This window comes from Diadema antillarum, unplaced genomic scaffold, assembly GCF_040938485.1.
Source record: "Diadema antillarum isolate AM-2024a unplaced genomic scaffold, OU_Dant_1.0 scf00000122, whole genome shotgun sequence".
Lineage (NCBI taxonomy): Eukaryota > Metazoa > Echinodermata > Echinoidea > Diadematoida > Diadematidae > Diadema > Diadema antillarum.
This window is the reverse complement of record NW_027271011.1, coordinates 1093724-1118316: the sequence shown is the minus strand read 5'-3', so window position 1 is coordinate 1118316 and position 24593 is coordinate 1093724. Positions and strand designations below refer to the sequence as shown.

Sequence of the window (24593 nt, the reverse complement as noted above, 5' to 3'; positions counted from 1 at the left end):
TTAATGCTTCTTTCCTGTTATGAATACGTGATGAAGAACTAGAACTGTCGCTATGGCAACTGGTATATGCCTCCTTCCGCAATATCGCAGCACTCTCCCAGTATGTATATTTTATACAAGGCAGCTCAATGATAAAAGAGACGGCAGTTTATACATGAATAGGCAGATACTTGACCCTTGACATTTTGACCATACCGCCCACAACTATCTCCAAAGAAACACTATCCGGTATTACGAATTTTTATGACAATACACTGATCCATTTTCAAAATACTTGAAATCTTATAGTGAAATTATGGCATTTTCACTAAACCTTTTACCCCATGGACCAAATCTTACTCTACAGAATCATTCCGCTGTATGCGTGTAAAGTGCTATTCAGTGAGTTACATCCACAGTATGGGGGGAATGTGAAATTTTAGCATTTTCATTTATACATGCAAGGCACTGAAGAGTGCAAGTTTTAATACCTGGTACACTTGATCAATTGATGTCTTAAGTAATAGATAACTTAACTGACAATTCATCTGGGTAAGTTGTTACACCTCAGAAGGGTCAAGTTGTTATTATAATAGCGTATAAACAACTTGACCCGGTACGAATTTATCAACTTCAAACACGTGTGCTCAATAAATAATTTGTCATGACTTAATGAGCACGTGCGTCCACTAGTTGTTAGGCACAGCTTTGTAACCTTATGCTACTATTTACCAAGTTTCCTTTAAACACCTCCAACGGATCTTTGTTACGTAAATGATATACCAATAAATTGATTACGGACGGACAACCAGAAAACACATACCTCCTGCGGCATTATTCGTAGCAGACACATAATAAAAAGAAAAATTATGTGGAAATATTAAGCATAATATAACATACACAAACAAACCATTATTGAAATTGCAAAAGAGGATAAAGGCCAATGACAATTCTACAATTTTTATAAGAATGCTGATAGTCTACAGCGAACTCTACTGATCTATATATGACTATTAAGATACGATAAGTGGTAGGAAAATCATTCGGATGTAAATATCTGTGATCTCTGTAAAGGATGTTTGAAGTCAGAGTGATCCATTGATATTCATTCTTTTTGCTGTTGTTTTGTGTAAAATTAATGATTTCATGCAGTGTATTTGTGTATATCTATTAATAGACCAGTTCGCCTTCATTATGCATAATAATGAATTGAGAAAATGCAGCAATATCAATATAAAACTTTATTGAAAATTTGAGGAAAAGCGGAAACTCGTGGCCATTCAAAAGTTACGAATTTTGAAGTTTCAAATGCAGCGCCGTCATCCCTGGATGAGAAGACTACTACAGTTTAATGATGTCAATTGTGTACAGTAATACAAAGAAAATATAAAGGAAATTCAACATATTTTTACTTTTTTGTCATAATAAAAGAGTACTTGCCTTGCCTCTCCCAACAGGCAGGGAGAATAATTAACATATCGATACGTCAGTGGCAAGTGGGAGAAATGGGTCTTTTTTTTTTCAAGAAAAAAAAATGAAATTTTGGGCAATTTTGTGCAATATCCCTTACAGTGTGTTGTATATCGTACCATGGACCTACAGTAGCTCCATGATCGTACTACGCATGTGACATCATGGACTGCAGTGGTCTTCTCATCCAGTAGTCTTCTCATCCAGCAGTGACTGGGCAGAAACTTAGAAAGAAAAAAGAACCAAAAAAGCACATAACTCTTGAACGGATCATTCGATTTTCCTCAAACCTCCACTGTATATATATAGTGTTCTATTAATACTCTTGCATTCTCTCAATTCACAAGTATATTCGGCCCAAAGTTGAACTTGTCTTTTGATAACATGGGACAGCGGACATTAGACATTGGAGACACTGGGGCCACCATATAATTCAGCACTTTCTACCTCCCCCACCTGCCTGAATCAAAAGCACAACATTTCGGCTTTCTCTTGAGTGGTCGTTGTAGACAGGTTTGACAGCAAATCTATCTTACTATCTATAATCATGATTATTTTAGGAATGTGTGTGTGAGTTTGTGAGTGTATTACGTGTGCATAATATGTACAGATATATATCATGTTGGTTTAATGTGATAATGAACAAGTTATTGCAAAACAATTAATATTTTCATAGCTATTTACAAAAAAAAACCACCTCTGCGGCATGAAAGTGCAAACAAACAAAGAAGTCGAATTGTTTGTTTGTTTGTTTGTTTGGTTTATTTCTGCATTTTCTTTCTCCGAATACAATTGCAAATGAAAACAAAATGATACAGATACATACAAATCAATACAAAAAAAAAATAATTTGCGTAACAACATTCAGTCTGAAGTGGCATAATTATGAATCAAAATAACATATTAAGGCTTACTGTATCTAATAACAAAGGAGAAATCAATACAGGGGACCGTCATCATAAGCAGAGCTTGACGTGGATGAGGCCCTATCTGAATATGTGATACCAATGTAATACAACACCAATTATATAACTCATAAAACTCTTAATCTTAATACACAAAACACATTTTGCTACAGAAAAAAAAACAGAAAAGAAAAATAGTGACTTGGCGCTTTAGAACAAGAAAAAAAAAACAGCACGCAGCACCATTGACTGCTGCATGGTATAGTAGACAATAAAAGTGTAGGTGTGTGCGAGTGACAGTGCGTCGTGTGTGCAGGTGACAGTGCAAGAGAGAATAAAGGCTGTAGCATGCCTATTTTGGGGGTAAGGTATACGCTTTAATGAATGTATGCAATATCATTATCAAAGAAAGGAAAGGAACGGGAGGGAATGAAAAAAAAAAACACTTTGCATGGATCAGGGCTTACTGAGACTTCAGAAAAAAAGAAGAAAAAGTACATTGATCAAAAACTACTAACTGGAAACATATTTCAATAATAAATACTTTTTTAAATGAGCTTTAAAGGAAAACAGTGAAGTACACTGCTTTAATTGATCAGGTGGTTATTCCAGACATCGGGACCGTAATGTCTAATTGATTTTTGAGCTAAAACAGTTTTGGGGTTTACAAGGTGAAAATCTGTCGAACGGCGAGTTGGATATGTGTGTATATTCGAATTTAAGTGAAAAATATTATGAAATAAAGAGGGAAGTTGATTTGTTGCATACTTGTACATAAATATAACTGTTTGTAAAATGTGGATGTCCTGAAGCTTCAAAGTATGCAAACGATGAAATAAAGGATCTGTATGAGATAAATATGTGGAATTAGTAATAATACGAATAGCACGCTTTTGGAGTAAATACAATGAATTCAGTTTAGTAATACTACAATTTCCCCATACAATATTTGAATACAATATATGAGGCAAAATTAAAGAATTATATAAAATAATCAGGGATCGTTCTGATAAGAGATCTTTCAACTTCCAGAGTACACCAATATTTCTTGATAGGGTCCTTTGTAAACAGGATATATGTTCGTTCCATGTTAAATGAGAATCGATTGTAATGCCTAAAAATCTAATAACCTGTTTCTCGCAAAGAGAAAACCCATCAATTGATATGTTGACATTAAGATCCTGTGAGTAGGGTTTTTTAAAATAAACGAAATTTGTCTTATTAACATTCAAAGATAACTTGTTTGATTTAAACCAATTCAATATATTCAATAATTCAGTGTTCAAACGATTAACAAGTGTCCCTATATCATAATCTGATGTAATAATGGATGTATCATCAGCAAAAAGTATAAAATTCAAAGACGGAGAAGAACCTATGATATCATTTATATAAATGTTAAACAACAGAGGCCCTAAAATGGAGCCTTGAGGTACCCCACATTTAATATCAAGTTTGTGTGATTCATAAGACTGAAAACTAACATACTGTTGACGGTTTTGCAAATAATTTATAAACCAGAGCAGAGCGTGACCTCGTATACCATACGTATTAAGTTTATGTATCAATACTTCCATGGTCGATGGTGTCGAATGCTTTCAACAAATCCATGTATATACCTATAACATGCTTTTTATCAGCAAAAGCTTCAATCATTTTATCACACATGTGAGCGATTGCATAGTCAGTAGAATATCCACTTCTAAATCCAAATTGATTGGGTATCAATAAATTATTGGTTTGTAAAAACTGATATAACCTTTTATACACAATTTTTTCAAGAACTTTGGATATACTTGGTAATAATGAAATTGGTCTATAATTACTCATTAATTTAAAGTCATCTTTTTTATGAATGGGAATAACTTTTGCAAGTTTGAATGAGTTCGGAAAAATGCCTGTTGAAAGAGACATATTAAATACGTGAGTTAGGGGGCTTGCAATGTAAAAGATTATTTGTTTCAATAAATGAACACTAAGACCATCATGCCCACTCGATTTAGTTGTTTTCAGATTCTGAACAATATTGATTATTTCATGGTCATTGGTAGGCGTGAGAAATAATGAATTTTCACAAGGATTGGGTAAATAATCAGTAAAATGTGTATTACATGAATTCATATTAGATGCTAAACTAGGACCAATATTTATAAAATAATCATTAAATGAATTGGCAATTGTGGTAAAATCAGTAATTTCCTCATTGTCAATGATGATAGAGTTGGTAGTTTCTTTTACCGTCTTTCCCATAAGAGCATTGACAGTTTTCCACAATGAAAAAAGATTATCCTTATTTTTTTCTATATTAGTTGAATAGTACAATTTTCGGGACAATCTTATGACTGATGTTAATTGATTTCTATATTTCCGGTATTTCATAAATGAGTTATTACTTTGATTCTTTATTGCTTGCTTATATAACTTATTACGGGTTGATATAGACCGCATAATACCTTTGGTAATCCAGGGTTGTCTATTTTTCTTTAAAGGTTTCCGTTTAACCAAAGGAATATTTCTCTGATGATAATACAATAATCTGCTGATAAATTTTTCATAGCTAGTATCAGCATTGCTTTCATCAAATACATCGTCCCATTCTTCCTGCGCTAAATCAAATATCAAAGAATTTATATTACTTTCTGTTTCCTTATAATACATTTGAGATTTTTTATTTTCAAAATATTGTTTTATTTTCAAAGAACTATTGTTGATGGTAAAAACAGGTAAATGATCGGATATATCATAATAAAATATACCATTTGTGAATTCTGTGTTTATTACATTTGAAAATATATTATCAATAAGAGTTTTTGATGTACTAGAAATTCTTGTTGGGTTGTTGATATGTGGTTGAAATGAGAAAGTTGCTAATAAACTTAGCAACTGCATTGTATGATTATCAGAATTATTTAAAAGATCAATATTAAAATCTCCCATTATAAAAGTGTCTTTCTTTTCCTGAGAAATAATACTCAGAATTTGATCAAAACTTTCTAAAAAACAATCAATGTTATTTCTTGGGGACCTATATATATTACCTATTATTATATTTTTTGCTTTACTGTTCACAATTTCAACAAAAATATCTTCCGTACCCTCGATATGTAAGTCATGCCTGACTTATATATCAATGTTATTTCTAATGTAGAAAGCAACCCCACCTCCCTTGCCTAAGTAACGATCAGAACGATACATTCGATAATGCTCTAAATTAAACATTGGTGGTGAATTTGTATTAAGCCAAGTTTCTGATATGCCAATTATACTAAATTGAAAATTTTGTAAAGAGGAAAGAAATGATTCTATGGAATCAAAATTCTTATTTAAACTTCTGGCATTGATGTGAAGAAGACTAAACAAATCCAAAAATGATTGACATTTACTTTGTTTTATGAGTGCATTAAACTCGGCAGTTGTGTAATAAGTACTTTCGGAGTCATTCAAACTTTGATCATCAAAGATCATACCATGAGGGATCATTGTCGGTGTGGGGGTATGAGTAGAAATTGAAGGGTTGTGGGAAGAGGTTTGAGTGCAAGTGCAGGTGTCTGTGTGTGCATGTGCGCTGAGCGTGCGTGCGTGTGCATTCATCTTGAGTGTATGTGATAAAGAGTGAAGCGTCTAAATTATTTACTTGAAACTAGAGTCACCGTATACAGAACTAGAAAAATATACAATGTCTGGAATATGCGGGAAGAATTAATGGGTAAAAAAAAAAAACCTACAACAGTATTTGGCAGTCTGCCAGGGGTACCAAAATGGGTAATTATATACAGCAAATATTATCTAAATAATCACTTTTTATATATTTACGAGAAAAAAAAACCCCAAAGTGATTGCGAAGAGAATCACGATACATACGAGTCTCATTGAACCCAGAGTGATTGAGCAAGAAGATGACAGGAGCAGTGACATTGGTGTATTGACCAAAATTTAAAAAAAAAAAATCCAGCTGGTATAACAATCTCAGCTCTGGAGAGGTACAAAAAAAATGGAATTTAGCAGTAAATAGCCTTGTGTGAAGTACTGAAATTATTGTGAGCTATTACGAAACCAAAGGAGCTAACAGTATACAACTTAATACGGTTAATGAACTTAGAGAAACTTGGTGGGCTTAAAGTCATTGGACAAGGGTCGTCGTACTGGACTAAAATTCCCGTGCATATTTTTTATTATCTTTCAAAAAAAAAAAATTATCAAATTTATGGCAGTTAAACCAAATCGGTGTTTGCAGCACCAGGGATAATTGTTTCAGATATCTCATTTTTCGTAACCTCCCTCTTTTCGTTTAATTATGAAATATGGCTAGCTTTATGTAATCATAATGGATGATAAATTCTTAATGTGGATGTAGAATCGATGAGCATAATGTAGTGGTACCAGGACAACAAACGCGCATCAGAATGAGTTGGGTTCTGCTCAGTAATGTTGATCTGAAGAGCTCCCCCATGCGGCACGAGCTGTACAGGCATAGCTTCTTCTTTTGTTGACTTCCTGTGTAGAGAACTGCAGCGGTTGATTCGCAGCAAGAAATGTGACTACAATGTATATACACTATGCGTAATGTACTAAAGTGGTCAGGAGTAGAGCTAAAGAAAACAGACAAGAACCAAAGGAGTAAAAACAGCATAGAAGAGAAAAGATAAGGAAGACAGGGGTTTGATCATGCAGGAGGTACTTGTATATGAACAGGTTACAACACCACGGACGAACTTACAATAGTAGTTGCATAAATTTATCAGCAAGGAAGCGAAGGGAGCTGATATGAAAATCCGCAGAGTATCTTCCAGGGGAGTGTTGGAGTAATTAGCGTTCTGTCATTAGAAAAGGCCATGCATTTTCTCAGGAATAATTATGTTACATGAATCCCTTTCGGCTTTGTAAAGATTACTTGAAAAAAAAAAACAACGATAACTAGAAAACAACCAAATATAAATCGTACGAACAGAAGGAAAGGAGGGACCGAAAAAGCAGGTACTGACACTCATAAGTTAATCTTTACCATCATCATCATCAGCAGCATCATCATTTTTACCATCATCATCATTATCAATATTAGGCCTATCATAGTTATCATCATCAGTGTTATCATAATTACATAATTATTATTGCAATAGCTATACTTAAACAGTAATGCATATTTACTTATAATAGTAGTACCGACAATAAGCCACTTCAAAAAAAAAAATCAAAAGTACTGCAGTACTCCAACTTATAAACTGCAGAAGAATCATCAATAAAACTACCTCTCAAGTACTGCAATACTACTACAATGTACTGTGCTGCCTCAAAAAAGTACTACAAAATTTAAATGAGAATGGCATGAGTACTGCAAGTATTTCGATGTAAGGTACTGCGATTTACTGCCGTATATATACTACCATAGAAGTACTGTACTACAGTACTACCTCAAAAGTACTGCAAAATAACGAAAATGGCGTGAGTACTGCAAGTACCTCGAAGGTACTGCGATTACTGCCGTACTACCATAGAAGTACTGCCGTACTACCATAGAAGTACTGCAGTACTACCTCAAAAGCGACTGCAAAATTACAATGAGAATAGCGTGAGTACTGCAAGTACCTCGAAGGTACTGCAATTACTGCCGTACTACCATAGCTTACCATAGAAGTACTGCAGTACTACCTCAAAAGTACTGCAAAATTACAATGAGAATAGCGTGAGTACTGCAAGTACCTCGAAGGTACTGCCATTACTGCCGTACTACCATAGAAGTACTGCAGTACTACCTCAAAAGTACTGCAAATATACTATGATTACTGCAAGTACCTCAAAGTACTACGAGTACTGCAGTAGTTCTGCTATTAATACTGCCGTACTACCATAGAAGTACTGCAGTACTACCTCAAAAGTACTGCAAATATACTATGATTACTGCAAGTACTTCAAAAGTACTACGAGTACTGCAGTAGTACTGCAATAATACTGCAGTATTTCCTGCAGTACTCGAAGTACTTTTTCACATGGGAATTAGTCTTGTGAGATGATAAACGGTGAAGTCATGACAAGACTCTTAATATGAAGAAATAAAAGTACGAACATTCTGAGATTCAAGTGCCGAAAAACACACCCTGCTTGATATCTGTTTGAAAATCCTAAACACTAGTATAATCACATCTAATTTGGATTCCATACAAATTTCTTAGTACATTGTAAGTACACCTATGGGACTTACAGGGGCGGATCCAGAAATTCCGTAAAGAGGGAGCGCCTTTACAAAATTGAAGGGGGGAGGGCGCTGCACGCACCCCCCCCCCATTTTTTCGTTTTATTTCTTTTGTTTTGGGAAAAAAATAAGGGGGGCGGTGCGCTCTCCACTGGATCCGCCACTGCACTTAGGTCTATTTCCAATCATCAGGGGTCTATTGATAATTGCAGATATTCCGATAAGGATAATAGTCATTTATTCACTACATAATGAATCATTCATTCATTTCTTCATTCGTTCATTTCTTATTAATTGATTATTGTATGAAATCGTTCACTCATTGATTTAGTCACCACTTCATGCATCCCTTCCTTCCCTCCTTTGCGTACTTATCCGTTCATAGGGTTAGATCCACGACGCCCCCCTCCCTCCCCCCCCCCCCCCCCCCCCTTCGCACCCCCTTTGACTAGAGTGCCCGGTAACATCAAAGAAGGGCGACCGCTGAGCGGTGTGTGTGCTTCTTCTGTCTGTCACGTCCGGATGGCTCGACTACGTATACCTTGCGCGGAATACCAATGTCTCCAGAATTTACTCCCGAGCATGTGCGTGAGATGCGCTCCCCAGAACGCCCACGGGCAGTGACACTTCGTCTTCTCAGCTCGCCTAGCCATTTGTGGGACATATCACGCCACAAAACTGTAGCGAGTGTGCAAGAAATATTTCAGCGACAGCGTTTTGAAGCTGAACCCGCACTGACTGTGTTATTTCAGAGAACTCCATCTCAAATCATTCATGTTAACGGAACGTTTAGAAGCACATGCAGTTTTATTAAAGTTTTCAAGCTTGGTGTTCGTGCCCACTGTCAGTCCGTGGCCCGTGGACTCACGCCAGCGCAGCCGACCGCATACCCGGATTTGAGTTGAGCGGTGACCACTGCGCAGGGGCTAGCAGGTGGACGGGCTTGCAACTACCCCTCTTTTTTCTTTTAGCTGCACTGCGAGGGTGCAATCTTGTTCTCTCATCAGCACTTTCTTGTCGCAAAGGTAAGATAGAATATGTTATTGTGTGTAGTAAGGTGCAGTTTCCCTCGATTTACCTGAAATGAGTTTGTAAACATGTGCAATTATTAATATTGCATTTATTGAAATTATTGGATAATAAATTCAAATCCATTCATTCATTCATTCAAGATTGCACACAAAACACAAACACACTCACCCATGCCTAAACCCACACATACAAAGAATTGAAGTCAAAGAAGTTGAATTAGGCATGATCAATGCAAGCCCCTTGATGTATCTGTCCAAAACATCATTTTCATTTGTTAATAACTTATCATCCCACAGCTAATGGGTTTAGAACCACTCTCTGAGGTGTGAGGTGTGCCAGTGCAACCATTGACAGCGACAGGGCTGTGTATAGTTAGGGCGGGTTGAGGAATTCTGTAAAGAGGGGCCATCTTTACAAAACTCGGGGGGGGGGGGGGGGGGGCATATGCACCCCACCCCATTTTTTTCTTTGTATTTACTTTGTTGAATAACAAAAAATGAATAAATAAACAGGGGGGGGGGGTGCGCTTTGAGCGCCCCTGCCTGGATTCGTCACTGCTATTGCATGATGTTACCCCCAGCTGTGTTTGCTGATCGTGCTGTTGACATTCCAGAGTACTATTTAAGCTATTGAGCACAGGCTGATTTTGCTACAACATGCATTCCCACAGACACTTGCCCAAGTACACTTGCCCGAGTATACTCGAGATTCGTCCTCAACAGGTTAAAAGCATCCTTCGACCATAAAGTATTTTTTGTTTTTTGTTTTTTAGACCCTCAGCACCTCGAGCCAGAGGTCTCCAACAATATATCAGCATCTGCTTACCTTTAACCCGTTGAGGATGGACTGATGTTGCTATAACACTCATTTCCCATAGACACCTGCCCGAGTGTACTCGAGACTAGTCTTCAACAGGTTAACCTGCGAAGTCCTGGGAGAATTCTGGTGCAAGAATTATCATTCTTCATCATTTTCATTGGATTGATCATTAGACTTGTAATAATCCCAGCATCTCATTTTTAGAGAAAGACTAGTTGGAACTGGTTAAATTCCTGAAGTGTGCTATTCCCCAATGAAATATTCAAGGAAGAAATGTGCAAGAATTTGCCAATTTGAAAGATAAGCAGGAACTGTAGTCTGTCCGTGTGTTTGTTTGTGTGTTTGTTTGTTCGTTTGTTTGTTTTTTGGAAACAATCATTTTTTAAAAAGAAAATGAGACCTGTGAAAATTCTGCAACATAAACAAGTCTGAGAATGAAGGGGATTTACTCAGTGAGGAGAGTGTATAATATGCCTTTTTTGGTTTTTGTTTGTTTGTTTGTTTATTCATTTTTGTTAAAAGAAATGTTATTCTCCATGAATATCAGATCAAATGTAAATGGCTACCTCAAAACCCACCTCCCAAAAATAAATAATTGAATAAGAATAGACCAAAATGTATTTCCCGGGGCGAATCCAGGAACTCTGTAAAGGGGGGCGCACCTAATATTTCTGGTGCCACTTCTGGCCAAATTCTGGGTTTCATTTCATTTTTTCTTTTATTTCTTTTGTTTTTAATGACAAATAAAGGGGGCGTGTCCTGGTTGCGCCCTCCTCTGGATCCATCACTGTTTCCCTCTCTTCCTCGATCACATTGTAGTTTTAAAGAGTAAACTCTAAGCTTGAAATAAATTATCTTGTAAAAAAAATTGTAGAGTTTGTTTGCAAAAACTGATAAGTCCATGTTTGAAGATTTTGAAGTACGGTCTCAGTCATAAAGTACAAAATAATACCTTTTAAATGATATATTGGTCACTACATAATAAAGGTACATTTTTGAAGTTATGGTCAAAGGAAGCAAAACTTTTCTTATTATTCTCTTTATTTTTCTTGACCTTTAATCGCAAATACATATCTCCATTTGGCAAATATGGACTTATCGGTTTTTGCGAACAAGCTCTTCAATTGGACTATCTACACACATTCAAAGGATGTAAGAAGTACAAAGAGAGAGAGAGAGAGATAGAGATAGAGCTTATAGAGATGCAGCTTTCATAGAAAAAGGAGAAAGGAGGATTGAAAGATTACTGTCTGAAATCAGGCAAGCTCTGCAGAAGTATTTGTAATTCAATGAAAACAAAAATACTAGCCACCATTTAAAACATTACCTGTCTGGAAACAAACAAAAAAAGTTGATCCTTAAAGGGATCGTCTAGTTTTGGTTGAGACCTAATTTCAGGTTTCTCACATTTTTTGGTGAGATAATGAGAAACCTCTTATTAAATATGAAAAAGCATGTAATTCCATGAGGAATTCCAACGTTTATTTGTACTATCCCTTTAATATATCTCCGGTTTGGTTTGTATTATTAAAAAAAGGGATAGTACAGTATTGGTGGAGATGAGAATTGGGCTTTTAACTTTTGCAAGATACCAAGAAAACACTTATGAAATAGTACAGAGCATACCATTTTAAGAGGAATTCAAAGTTTATTTGTTGAAAATCGGGTTTGGAATGACTGAAACATCCAAAAACAAAGTAAAACAAAGCAATCGTAATAAAGTGTGGGTCTCACACTTTATTAGAATCGCTCTGTTTTGGATATCTCAGCCATTTCAAAACCAATTTTCATCATAAATGTCGAAATCCTCATGGAATTACATGCTCTTTCATATTTCATAAGAGGTTTCTCATTATCTCACCAAAAAAATGTTAGAAACCTGAAATTAGGTCTCAACCAAAACTATACGATCCCTTTAAGCATTTTAGATTTTGACAGTAGGTAGGAAAAAAAATCTCCCCTATAAAGACAAACTAAAAAAAAGAGAGAAAACAATTGAGTGAGTCAATAGTTTTGTCCATTAAAGAGAATCATCTGCTACTTTGTGTGGGTTTGGAACAGGGCGGTCACATATAATGCCATTTGAATCATAATTATACACAAGTTGAGCTTTTGTTCACAGTGCTAGACTAAATGTCTGAAGAACATATCTGTGGTAACGAAATAAAGACATAAAGACGAGAGGGTTCTGAGGAAAGATAATTTATTGATTTTACTTTTACTTTTATTTCACTCTTTCAGTTAATTGTGTGAAAGAAATCAAAATGAAAAGATGTTATGGGTTAAAGATAGAGGATTCTTACTGTTTATTGATAGTGTAAACAAACTATTAAACTGTATAAGCTTAATGAGTTTGAACAAGTTTAACATGAGTTATTGCTCTCTTGGTATTTGTGCAATAAATGGCAAGATGAAGAAGAACCGCATGTGCACACATTAAGTAACTGTATACTGTAGAGTGTACACCTGTGCCCCCAAGTGACTTTAGAACTAGGAGTATTCATGGATGGTTTTTCAGATGTTCATGGGTTGATGGTTCCAGCATCAGAACTTCTATCAATGTACATCTAACTAAGTTCTACTATGCAGCCAGTGCAAAGTCTTTGACTGCTGTACTTGACATTGATAAAAAAAGAAAACATAAGTGAACAATGAAGATGTATTTAAGGAACCCAGTGAGTGTGTTTGTGTACAAGTTATGTATTGACTCTAAAATTTTCTATCCTGTGTAGAATCATGGTTATTTATTCTTGATATGTTGATAATGCTACTTTCTCACTGATAAGATTTATAACAACATGGTACAAATTTATTTGTCCCCGCCGAACGAGTTCGAGCAGGGGACTATGAAACGGGCTCCATACGTGTGTGTGTCCGTGTGTCCGTCCGTGTGTCCGTCCGTCCGTGTGTCCGTCCGTCCGTCCGTCCGTGTGTCCGTCCGTCCGTCCGTCCGTGTGTCCGTGTGTGCGTCCGTGTGTGATCAAAATCTTCAATTTGCTACTTCTCTGTCATTTATGAGCCAATTTTGATTCTGTTTGCTTTATATGATAGCACTACATGGGAGCTTTGAAACTTCTACACAGAATTTCAGTCGTGACCTTTGACCTTGACCTTTGACCTATATTGTACATTTTGCTACAAAATGCTACTCCTTCGCCATTTCTAACCCGATTTCGATTCCGTTTGCTTTATATGATGGCACTAGGTGAGGGCTTCAAAACTTCTACACAGAATTTTGACCTTTGACTTCTTTGACCTTTGACCTTGATTTTTGACCTATATTGTACATTTTGCTACAAAATGCTACTCCTTCGCCATTTCTAACCCGATTTCGATTCCGTTTGCTTTATGTGATGGCACTAGGTGAGGGCTTCAAAACTTCTACACAGAATTTTGACCTTTGCCTTCTTTGACCTTTGACCTTGATTTTTGACCTATATTGTACATTTTGCTACAAAATGCTACTCCTTCGCCATTTCTAACCCGATTTCGATTCCGTTTGCTTTATGTGATGGCACTAGGTGAGGGCTTCAAAACTTCTACACAGAATTTTGACCTTTGCCTTCTTTGACCTTTGACCTTGATTTTTGACCTATGTTGTACATTTTGCTACAAAATGCTACTCCTTCGCCATTTCTAACCCGATTTCGATTCCGTTTGCTTTATGTGATGGCACTAGGTGAGGGCTTCAAAACTTCTACACAGAAATTTGACCTTTGCCTTCTTTGACCTTTGACCTTGATTTTTGACCTGTATTGTACATTTTGTTACAAAATGCTACTCCTTTGCCATTTCTAACCCGATTTCGATTCCGTTTGCTTTATGTGATGGCACTAGGTGAGGGCTTCAAAACTTCTACACAGAATTTTGACCTTTGCCTTCTTTGACCTTTGACCTTGATTTTTGACCTGTATTGTACATTTTGCTACAAAATGCTACTCCTTCGCCATTTCTAACCCGATTTCGATTCTGTTTGCTTTATGTGATGGCACTAGGTGAGGGCTTCAAAACTTCTACACAGAATTTTGACCTTTGCCTTCTTTGACCTTTGACCTTGATTTTTGACCTGTATTGTACATTTTGCTACAAAATGCTACTCCTTCGCCATTTCTAACCCGATTTCGATTCCGTTTGCTTTATGTGATGGCACTAGGTGAGGGCTTCAAAACTTCTACACAGAATTTTGACCTTTGACTTCTTTGACCTTTGACCTTGATTTTTGACCTATATTGTACATTTTGCTACAAAATGCTACTCCTTCGCCATTTCTAACCCGATTTCGATTCCGTTTGCTTTATGTGATGGCACTAGGTGAGGGCTTCAAAACTTCTACACAGAATTTTGACCTTTGCCTTCTTTGACCTTTGACCTTGATTTTTGACCTATATTGTACATTTTGCTACAAAATGCTACTCCTTCGCCATTTCTAACCCGATTTCGATTCCGTTTGCTTTATGTGATGGCACTAGGTGAGGGCTTCAAAACTTTTACACAGAATTTTGACCTTTGACTTCTTTGACCTTTGACCTTGATTTTTGACCTGTATTGTACATTTTGCTACAAAATGCTACTTCCGGCGGGGACATATATTACGCACCGCGTAATTTCTACTTTTCCTTGTTTTATTCTATATATGTACTTACGATATATTACAGATGAAACTCAATATGTTCAGTTGACAGAATTATAGGTCTACATTTCACATACAATAGTCTCGTATGACCATTCTTTTTGAGTATAAAATCCATAAAGATCATATGACTTTTGCATAAGATTATAGAGCTCTAGATAGGACTCCCACATACACGTATCTAAGAAGAATTTGGTTCTCTTATAAAATGCATGTCTGGCTACTTTTTTGTCTGAAGAGGGTATTTTCTCATATCTGTAGAGGGCAATTTTCCTATCTGAATAGGGTCATATCGATATGGTGATCTCAGTTCTGATGTGATCATTTGCCAATCTTCCACTTGCCTGGGTTACTAGTGTAATTTTCATGTGAAGAGTAGATTATTCTCCTCTGCTATTAGATAATTAGTGCAAGTAGGACTTTCTACCATGAATTGGATTACCAGATCAGTACATGACTTTCTGTCTCAATGCAGTCTGAGACTTTCCTGTAATATCTCTGAGGTAGATCTTCAAATCATTAAAGGAGACTTCCAGATGATTTCAGGCTTTCCATTTGAACATCTGTATTAATTCTTCATACTGGGTATACAGAGGTTCAGAATTTATAATGATTGGGATGTGGAATGAGAATGTCTTCAGAATTCAAAAGAAGTCACATACATATGAACAAGGGTGATAACATAGCAGCTTTATATAGCAGTACATGATTGGGTGCTCAAGGAATCAGAACAAAATAAGAAAGTGTGCATGAATTTTACACACATTTAGGTGAAGCTGTTAAGCAAATGATATTGCACTACAGTGTATGTAATTGCATTGCCACATTGCTGAAATATATGTGAGCCTCCTGTACATCATCATTCTTGTTCAGCATATAATGAACTTATTGTGAGTTTTTTCAGTGTATTGGTTTATCTACTCAAGGACCACAATACATACCAGTTATGAATCTGTACTAGTATTAGTAGTAACACTTTATTGATTTTTGATTGACTTTGGATATATGATATTCTAAAATGACAACAATGTTACTAAGATAATTGCCCCCTCACCCCCAGCACACAAGCATATATACATACACATGGAAATATCTCTTTTTTGCCAGTTAACAATAATTTTGCAAGAATAAGAGAAATCAGTCCCTCTATGGATAATGTTCACTTTAACTGAATGCACCTTTTTTTCCATTGCAGAAATAACCAAAGACAACAAGAACCTGTGTGTTGAAAAACCAAATCAAAAGAAGTCTTTTAAAACATATATCTGACAAAAGTGAAAAACAGAAATGGCTTGCTGTCAAGGGTATTTGTTATGAAGAAGAAGAGTTACAAAAACGGATATGAAGAGTTTGTTTGCAAAAACTGATAAGTCCATTTTTGAAGATTTTGAAGTATGGTCTCTGTCATAAAGTACAAAATAATACCTTTCAAATGATATATTGGTCACTACTGATATAAAGATGTTTTGAAGTTATGGTCAAAAGAAGCAAAAATTTTCTTATTATTCTCTTTATTTTTCTTGACCTTTAATCGCAAATATCTCCATTTGACAAATATGGACTTATCGGTTTTTGCAAACAAACTCTTCATATGATGATTTTCGTCAATATAATTCAATTTTTAAAAAGTCACATTATACAAAATTCCTGTTGGGCAAAAATTAACCAGCCAGTGCCAGCAAATAATCTCAAGACATTAACCCGTTGAGGACGAGTCCCGAGTATACTCGGGCAAGCGTCTATGGGAAATGCGTGTTGTAGCAAAATCAAACCGTCCTCAACGGGTTAAAATGCACATATTTGACCCAGATACACTCAATGCACAGATGTCTACAGTTACCTTGCACTCCAATTCTTGCCACCATAGCTCCCCAACTCTAGTCATTCAAATTGATAAATGACAAAAACAATTAATACAGTTATTTTAATTGAAAGTTTTAGATGTCAAAAGCTGATGTGATGTATCAATTCAGCCTTTCTGGATTTAAAAAAAAAATGCTTGAAAGGCACACATATTGCACAATATAGTCATTGATTTTTATTTAATGCTCCCTATAAACTGCAAGAAGTAATTTTCCCTCTTTTGTAAAACTCATAAATTTGTATTTGCAACCATTCTTTAACTTAAACTTGCTCAAATGGTTAAATGTTTCAAATACTTGTCAGGTTGCAATCAATATCAAAGTTTATGCTTGACATCTGCTGTGGTTATTGTTAAGTTTCAGCAAGTGTCAAAAATATTTCTTTTCTTGTTACCATGACAGGGGAACACATTTCATGGATCTGTAGATACTGAGATATACTCTGAGGCAAATATTATCTTGACCTATTCCTTACGGGAACCTGGTATACTAGGTTCCCGTGGCGACTTATACAGGAACAGGTTTCCAAAATGAAGACAAAAGTGCCTGCATTTGTGGCCTAAATTCAAATGTATTGTGTTATACTGGCCAGAAAAATGGCATTGATAGAAAAATTAGAGAGTCTTCTATCAATATGTTTTCTTTCTGTATAAAAGTTGTGTTTATCAGTATCATTTACCCTTTTTCGAAAGTAGTGTACGCTTGTTTTGCCAGAAAACTCGTATGAAGATGTACATAGCAATCAAGGCTGAGGTGAGTAGAAATTCGGTTTCGCTGACCCCATTCAGGTGCCTCGTTATGTATATAACAAAAGAATTTGTGATCCCATCAGCGCACGCTCTATTCATACCTTGCACCCGATCAATATTTTCATTGTTCGATGGCACATGTAATTGACTGTGGAAAGGGGATACATGTACCGCTTGACTGCTTTTTACAGGCTGATATACCAACCTGTCTGTTCTCTGCCAACCTGCAAAAAAAAAAAATCCCGTTTGGGGGCATTGAAGGCTCTCAGAGAATTGTGGGAGGAATGAGTTAAAATTAGCATGTGAAACAATAGATCCTTGTGGGATGATTTAGTTTATCCCTCTTCATCAACTCTTAGATTTGGGACATGCACTCACAATCTCATGCATGGTAGCCTTTTGCCAAGGCCCTCTCGCTGTGTGGTGGTGAACGAATGGGGGCGAACAACATGAGCCCAGCTGAGTGCGACAGAGCACAACAGGGGCCCTTTGAGATCTGATTCACATCCTTATGTTTCCTCTTTGAATTAACATGCATTAATTTTGTGAATCTTGTCTCCTCACAAACTTTGTGAAAATTTCTGGTTTTACAGTTAGTATAGAGGTTTCATAAGGATGTACAGTATTTGTCTGACTCCACATTACAAGTTCCACTACTCATCTTTAAAGTTGACTCAGCAGTCCCATCCCAGCGCCTGAAAAGGGGAAGCCCGTAAAACTGTGTATGAAGCAAGCAACGAGCAAGATGTGAATTGTAACAAAATTTCGCACACTAGTAGCAAGCGTTTACGCACTCAGTAAGCGCTCGCGCAACAGACGAGACAAAATGCGGTGTATTCTTGAACGGCCAGTAACAACGGTAGCCTATAGATGCGGAATCAATATGTTGGCCTATGCGTTTCGTTCAATTAAATGCTCTCATATTGAACGGTAAAAATTGAGAGGACAGCAATACGCATTTTTAATGCGGCGCTGAAATGTCCTTTATAGAGGATCATTATTGATATTTGATGGGTGAAATATAAAATGTCCTGTACCCAAGTCAGTGTAAAGAGTCATTGTAACAGCAAGGATAGCACGCTAGACATTAACCCGTTGAGGACGAGTCCCGAGTATACTCAGGCAGGCGTCTATGGGAAATATGTGTTGTAGGAAAATCAAACTGTCCTCAACGGTTTAAGCAAATGTATGAATTCATACTAGCTCTAACCCCAAGCACTTGATCAGATATTCATTTTGTGCCACACTAGGTTTCTCTTGGGATGGGATAGGAAGCAGCATTCTTATAAAGCCATCCATACTCCTAATTCAGTGGAAGTGGCTTAATGCCCCTGGCACTTTGAATATCAAAACATAAAAGTTATAAGTGGTAATGCAAATATGTATGTGTGTGTGTCAGAGAGAGACAGAATGAGAGAGAGAGAGAGAGAGAGAGAGAGAGAGAGAGAGAGATGTGTAAAAGTGTCTGTTTTATTACTAATACACTTGCTTAACCTGTGGAAGACGAGTCCAGAGTATACTCGAGTAAGTGTCTATGGGAAATGCCTGTTGAAGCAAAATCAAACTGTCTTCAAAGAGTTTATAGAGGGAGCAAAAATTTCTCCTGTGTTTGAGGTGAATGACACTTGTCTAAGTATACTCGGGACTTGTCTTCAGTGGGTTAACCATACTTTAAAATAGTTTCTTGTACCTGGTAAATACTTGCCACGATATTGACTTGTAGGGTAAGTTTGACAATTCACCAATGTTTAGCAGTGCAACAGCCAGTACATTAAAACAAAAAGTTTTAATGTTAAAGTTATAGAATCAATTTTAAAGGGGATGGCTAGTAACTGATCAGTGGGAATCAGTGGGAATGCTGGGGGATGATTGTTCCAATCCTTGTGGGATTCATTTAAGAGTACATCTATTTTTGTGTGAAAATTGTTTGCTTCAGAATGGTTTCATTTTCAAGTAATGTGCAGTTTAATGTTTCCAGGAAAGCATGCCTGTACAGTGACGGGGCATTAAGCTGCACATTACTTGAATATGAAACCATTCTGAAGCAAATTATTTTCACACAACAATAGATATATATAATGTACTCTTAAATGAATCCCACAAGGATTGGAACAATCATCCCCAATATTCCCACTGATTCCCACTGATCAGTTACTCGTCATATATTAAGTCATCTCTACACATACTGGCCAGTAATTTGACATGGATCAGATTATTTGCAAAAGATGAACAAAGAAGCAGCAACAATGACAACCAAAGCACCATTTACCGTGCTATTCAATAATTATATCATATATTATGCTAAAATTTGGTATCATTAAACGGGCAGGAAAGTGTGTTTTTTAGCAGATTATCTCGAACATTTTTGGTAGAATAGTGTTATTAGGTGTGTCTTTAGAATCGTTTTTTTTTTCATTTCTGAAAAACCTTGTCCACACTCTTCACTTTCAACTCTAATAACTTTTGAAAGGATAGTGCTACTACTTTGAAAGTTGGCATTGATTATGGACAGAATGTGTTAATGAGGCCTGCCTAATTTCAGTTTAATCTGATAATCTCTTCATTGTTGTTACTCTGGTGGTTTACTTCCTGTTTCTTGTCCCATTCATCGCACAGCCAGCACGGTTTGGTAAAGATTAAGCGCTTGAATAGACACTGTACTTCAGAGCCTCTTTTCTCAGTTCACACTTTTCCTGAGTTTGTGCTTTATTTACAATATTTAGATAGGTTAGGAGAGTCCATTTGATTTGAGTTATACATCATTTTAAAGCTTAAAGTCTGTTCTTTCAGAATATTAATAGTTACCTGATATTTCTGGACTGAGATTATGACACACCCATTTTATGAAGTGCACTTAAAATATTTAATGTCATAAATGTGATGTGTGTGTGTGTGTGTGTGTGTGTGTGAAGGCCTCCGAAATAAGTAAAAGATTTACAATTTCACTCATCTTGATATGCATAATTCTGCTTCTGTGTCTCGATGCTTCTACCTCAATACTCTGCCTACATGTAGCTCTTATTTTGAAGAGGCAAGATTATGTTTAGTCAAAACAAAACAGAGGACATTTTCCCCAGAGAGTGGAAAGATAATGAAAAGGACATTTCCCTGCCCATGTCAGTTCAGAGATGTTTTATTCAAGAAAACACACTGCATACTGTTTTGTTTCAGCTTGTTTCTTTTCTTTTTATTTGTGGTGAGCAGTCCTACCATGACATTTTAGTAAAAAACCACTTATTTTGTTTCAATGTATTGTTAATACTGAAAGCTGTTAACCCATTGAGGATGAGTCCTGAGTATACTCGGGCAGGTGCCTATAGGAATTGCGTGTTGTAGCAAAATCAGCCCGTCCTCAACTGGTTAAACACGAGGCGAATTCAGCGTTCCTACCATCTTCAAGATAGTGATGTTGCATGCCTTATTTACTTCAGGCTGAATGTTTGCTTCACACTTTCCATTATCGTTCCACTCTCCGTTCCCATGGCAACGACAGACTTTTTTCAAGACTATCTGAACTGCCAGAATAGGAATCTGTTCTTCCCTTTCTCAAGAATCCTAACAGTTTATGTGCAACTTGTCCCATTCATAACTTCTATCATGTAGCAGCAGATTAAAAGGAAATTAATACTTGTAGATGAATTGTATTGCAGATTATAAAAAAGAAACAAAGTAAAACAAAGAAATAAACAAACTGTGACTATATATGATCTACATTGTTGCCTGTAGCACATAATTGGCCCATTCAAAGGAGGATTAGTAGTTGTGCTAATTGGAACTCAAAATGTAGTGCGATTTTGTTAAATTTGTGTCTTCGGAAAGCTGACAATTGGTTTCACCATTCACCTGCATGCTGGCGAGTTTGGGGGGGGGGGGGGGGGGGGGAGGAGGGGAAGGGGGGGGGGGAGGTGACATGCAGCGAAAGACTTGTTCCATGCTGTAAAAATAGTCATTAGTGAATAGAAAATGGTTTTTTGTTGCTCCCCAAGTGACAGTAGCACCACTTGAGTGCATGATTGATGTATGATTTACATGTCATGATTGACAAACATTTGTATGGGATATCAGATTTACAGGCAAGCATAACTTATTTGTGTGCATTATAAAACTGAGGCAGAACTGTCCATGAGGGGGTGTTGTAACTGCATGCTTAAAAAATTATAAGAATTGTTTGATATCCTGGAAAATTTAAATTGACCAAGACAAGGGTCCCATTGCATAAAAATTACAATAATGGTAACTTTGCCATCCAATGGTAACTACCATGGCAACAATACTCAACTGCCAATCACAATCAAGAATTCCATGGAAGTTACCATTGGATGGCAAAGTTACCGTAATAGTAACTTTTATGCAACGGGCCCAAGGTCTTCTAACAGAACTTTTAAGTCCTAATTCTTCTTCTTTGAAGGCAGATTTTCTATTTTGTATTGCATTCAGATTATGAACATCCCATTTTTGATTAGTTTAGATAAAAGTCATACCTCCCAGATCTATTTGACAGCAGGGCTGCATAGTGGAAGAAGTCTGTTATGGGGTACCTATGTTTTGAACAGTGGATATATGGAAGAATACTAGCAACAGGTTTGCCATCTATAGAATTTACATCACAGCAGAGCAGCTGCTTACCATTTTCTCTGCAACTTGCTGAACTGCATTTCTACCATTCAAAAACTTCTACAAAAATATCACATGGCTTTAAAAACAGAATATTTCCAAAAGTGCTCATGGGTTGCAGTCTCAGAAAAATAATGATATAGCACATATTAAGGAGTTGGCATACAAAATACGCTACTTAATTTGCATTTAATGTAACACATATGATTGATATCACTGTGTCTCTAAGCACACTTCAAACCTTGGAATCCTCCTATTCCTGTACATGATGTTTAATTTTTCGAGGAACTTTTCTCTATCTTGCCAATTTTGTGATTTTATTCTTAATGTACATGTAATATCAAATATGTTGTTACTATGGCAGCCAGTATGTACACAGTGCCAACATGCAGTGTTGTATAGTGTCATTTTGTTTAGTTTTCACAGTCGGTTATTATGACATCATAAAGGCTGTAGCTATCTGCCAATCAGAGTACCATGGATAAGAAAAATAAACAACTAATGCCTGTAACACTTTGTAAATGATCATAAGATTTCTGCATGATGTTAGGTGATAACAACACAGCAGGAAGATTCACTTTTGTACCTCAGACACAAAGATAAACACATACCTTTCCAGTAGAAAGCTTTATTCTTATCATTGCTATTGTTGACAGGAAAAAAAATAGCTTTTTTGAAATGCTACCTGTTTTCATGATATACAGTGTTCTTCATCGATTTACTCTGCTCACAATCCAGAATAAATACAGTCAAAGCCATCTAATAGCAGGCATTTAGAGAAGGCTGAGTAGGCATGAAGGAAGATCTGGGATGTAATTGGAGGGATTGATGTCTGCACTTTCACTTATTTCCCTGGTGGGTTCACTCTCACTGCAGAAAGTGTGTAGGTACAGGTAGCCTGGAAGTAGTTATGAAATGTGTAAATTCCTCTTCTTAACCCGTTGAGGACGATTTGATTTTGCTACAACACGCATTTCCCATAGACGCTTGCCCGAGTATACTCGGGACTAGTCCTCAGCGGGTTAATCCGTTCCATACAGCATTACAGGAACCTGTTGGCCTGCGTATTAAGTTTATGGGCATTTCAGAATTCAGTATGGAACGAGTTAAGCTGCTCCACTGTACAACACAAAATTTGACATTGTATGACTCTTGTAAGCCAGTGCCTGTTTGTGTTTTAACCATGCTGTAGTTTTCTTTTAATCTTTAAATTACACCATGACAAATGAGCTAGAACCTGGGTTTTGAGAGTGTTATTAAAGGTGTAATTGCACCTAAAGCCCTGGTCACACAGCACTCCACGTCTAAATCACGTTGGCGGTACATAAAGTTATGAAAATCTGGTGGACGTGGTCGTAAGTGGTAATTTTTTGGTCAATTTTGGTTTGGCCGTGCTTTGTACGGGGTATGGCCGTTGGCGGCTGTTCCACCGCTGAAGCACTGCCTAAGCACGGCTAACCACGTCCAGCCACGTGTATGTACGCGAAAAAATCCATTTGTCAGTGATAAGCCGCTAAACACACGCTATTTCTCGTGATACCAATGCGTAACATGCGTCAGATGATTTAATCACTGCCGGAACACGGATTATCACGTGTGTTGCATGTGTGTTGCACGTCTTTACCACGTGTGCCGCCCGTGGTTGTCTGCGGAATAAATTTTTGAGCAGTTCAAAACTTTTTACCGCGTCCGACGCTGTTCCGATTCCCCCCCCCCCCCCCCGTCCTGCCACGTCTATAAATCGACCGTAGCTTGTCTTAAACTCGACATCAACATGAACAACATTGTCTGCTTCATGGGAGACCACTTTTTGACGTGTTTTGGCCGTGATTAAGCCGTAAAGCGCTGTGTGACCGGGCTTTTACATGCAATGAATGTGAAAAAAAAAAGTTTTGTGAAGAGTTTAATTGCACAAGTTAATTCCATTCTTGTCAAGCTGAGATATTTCCAACGGAAGCTACGAAAAACAAAAACAAAATAAAAACATTATAAATTTGAAATATTATTTATCTTAGCTTAACCCATCGAGGATGGAATGATTTTACTAGAACACACATTTCCCATAGACACTTGCCAGAGTATACACAGGACTAGTCCTCAACGGGTTAAAGAATATTTCTTGTTGGGTAACAAGTGAGGTATCACTGAAAAGCTTTTATTTTGCTGGTGTATTCTTTTTTTCTGAAATGGCACTTAACACATTTGCAAGTAAGCTCCTCATATGTGGGAAACAAGGGTGGTATTCTGAAATCCTTCCAAGGAAGAAATTTCTTCCTAAGTCAGGATTTTTTCCTAAGTGGTATTCTGAAAATCTTCATAAGTTTCTTCCTATTAAAGTAGACTTAG

At 36.8% G+C, this 24593-nt stretch overlaps 1 protein-coding gene across 1 annotated transcript in view; it reads left to right on the top strand.

Annotated features, from left to right (window-relative positions):
* Positions 1–9500: 9500 nt before the first annotated feature.
* LOC139720109 (tumor protein p53-inducible protein 11-like) overlaps positions 9501–24593 on the top strand; it is a 207283-nt gene continuing 192190 nt past the window's right edge. The window contains exon 1 of the mRNA XM_071631477.1: positions 9501–9566. The gene's annotated coding sequence lies outside the window, so the exon portion shown is untranslated. The remainder of the gene's footprint in view (positions 9567–24593) is intronic.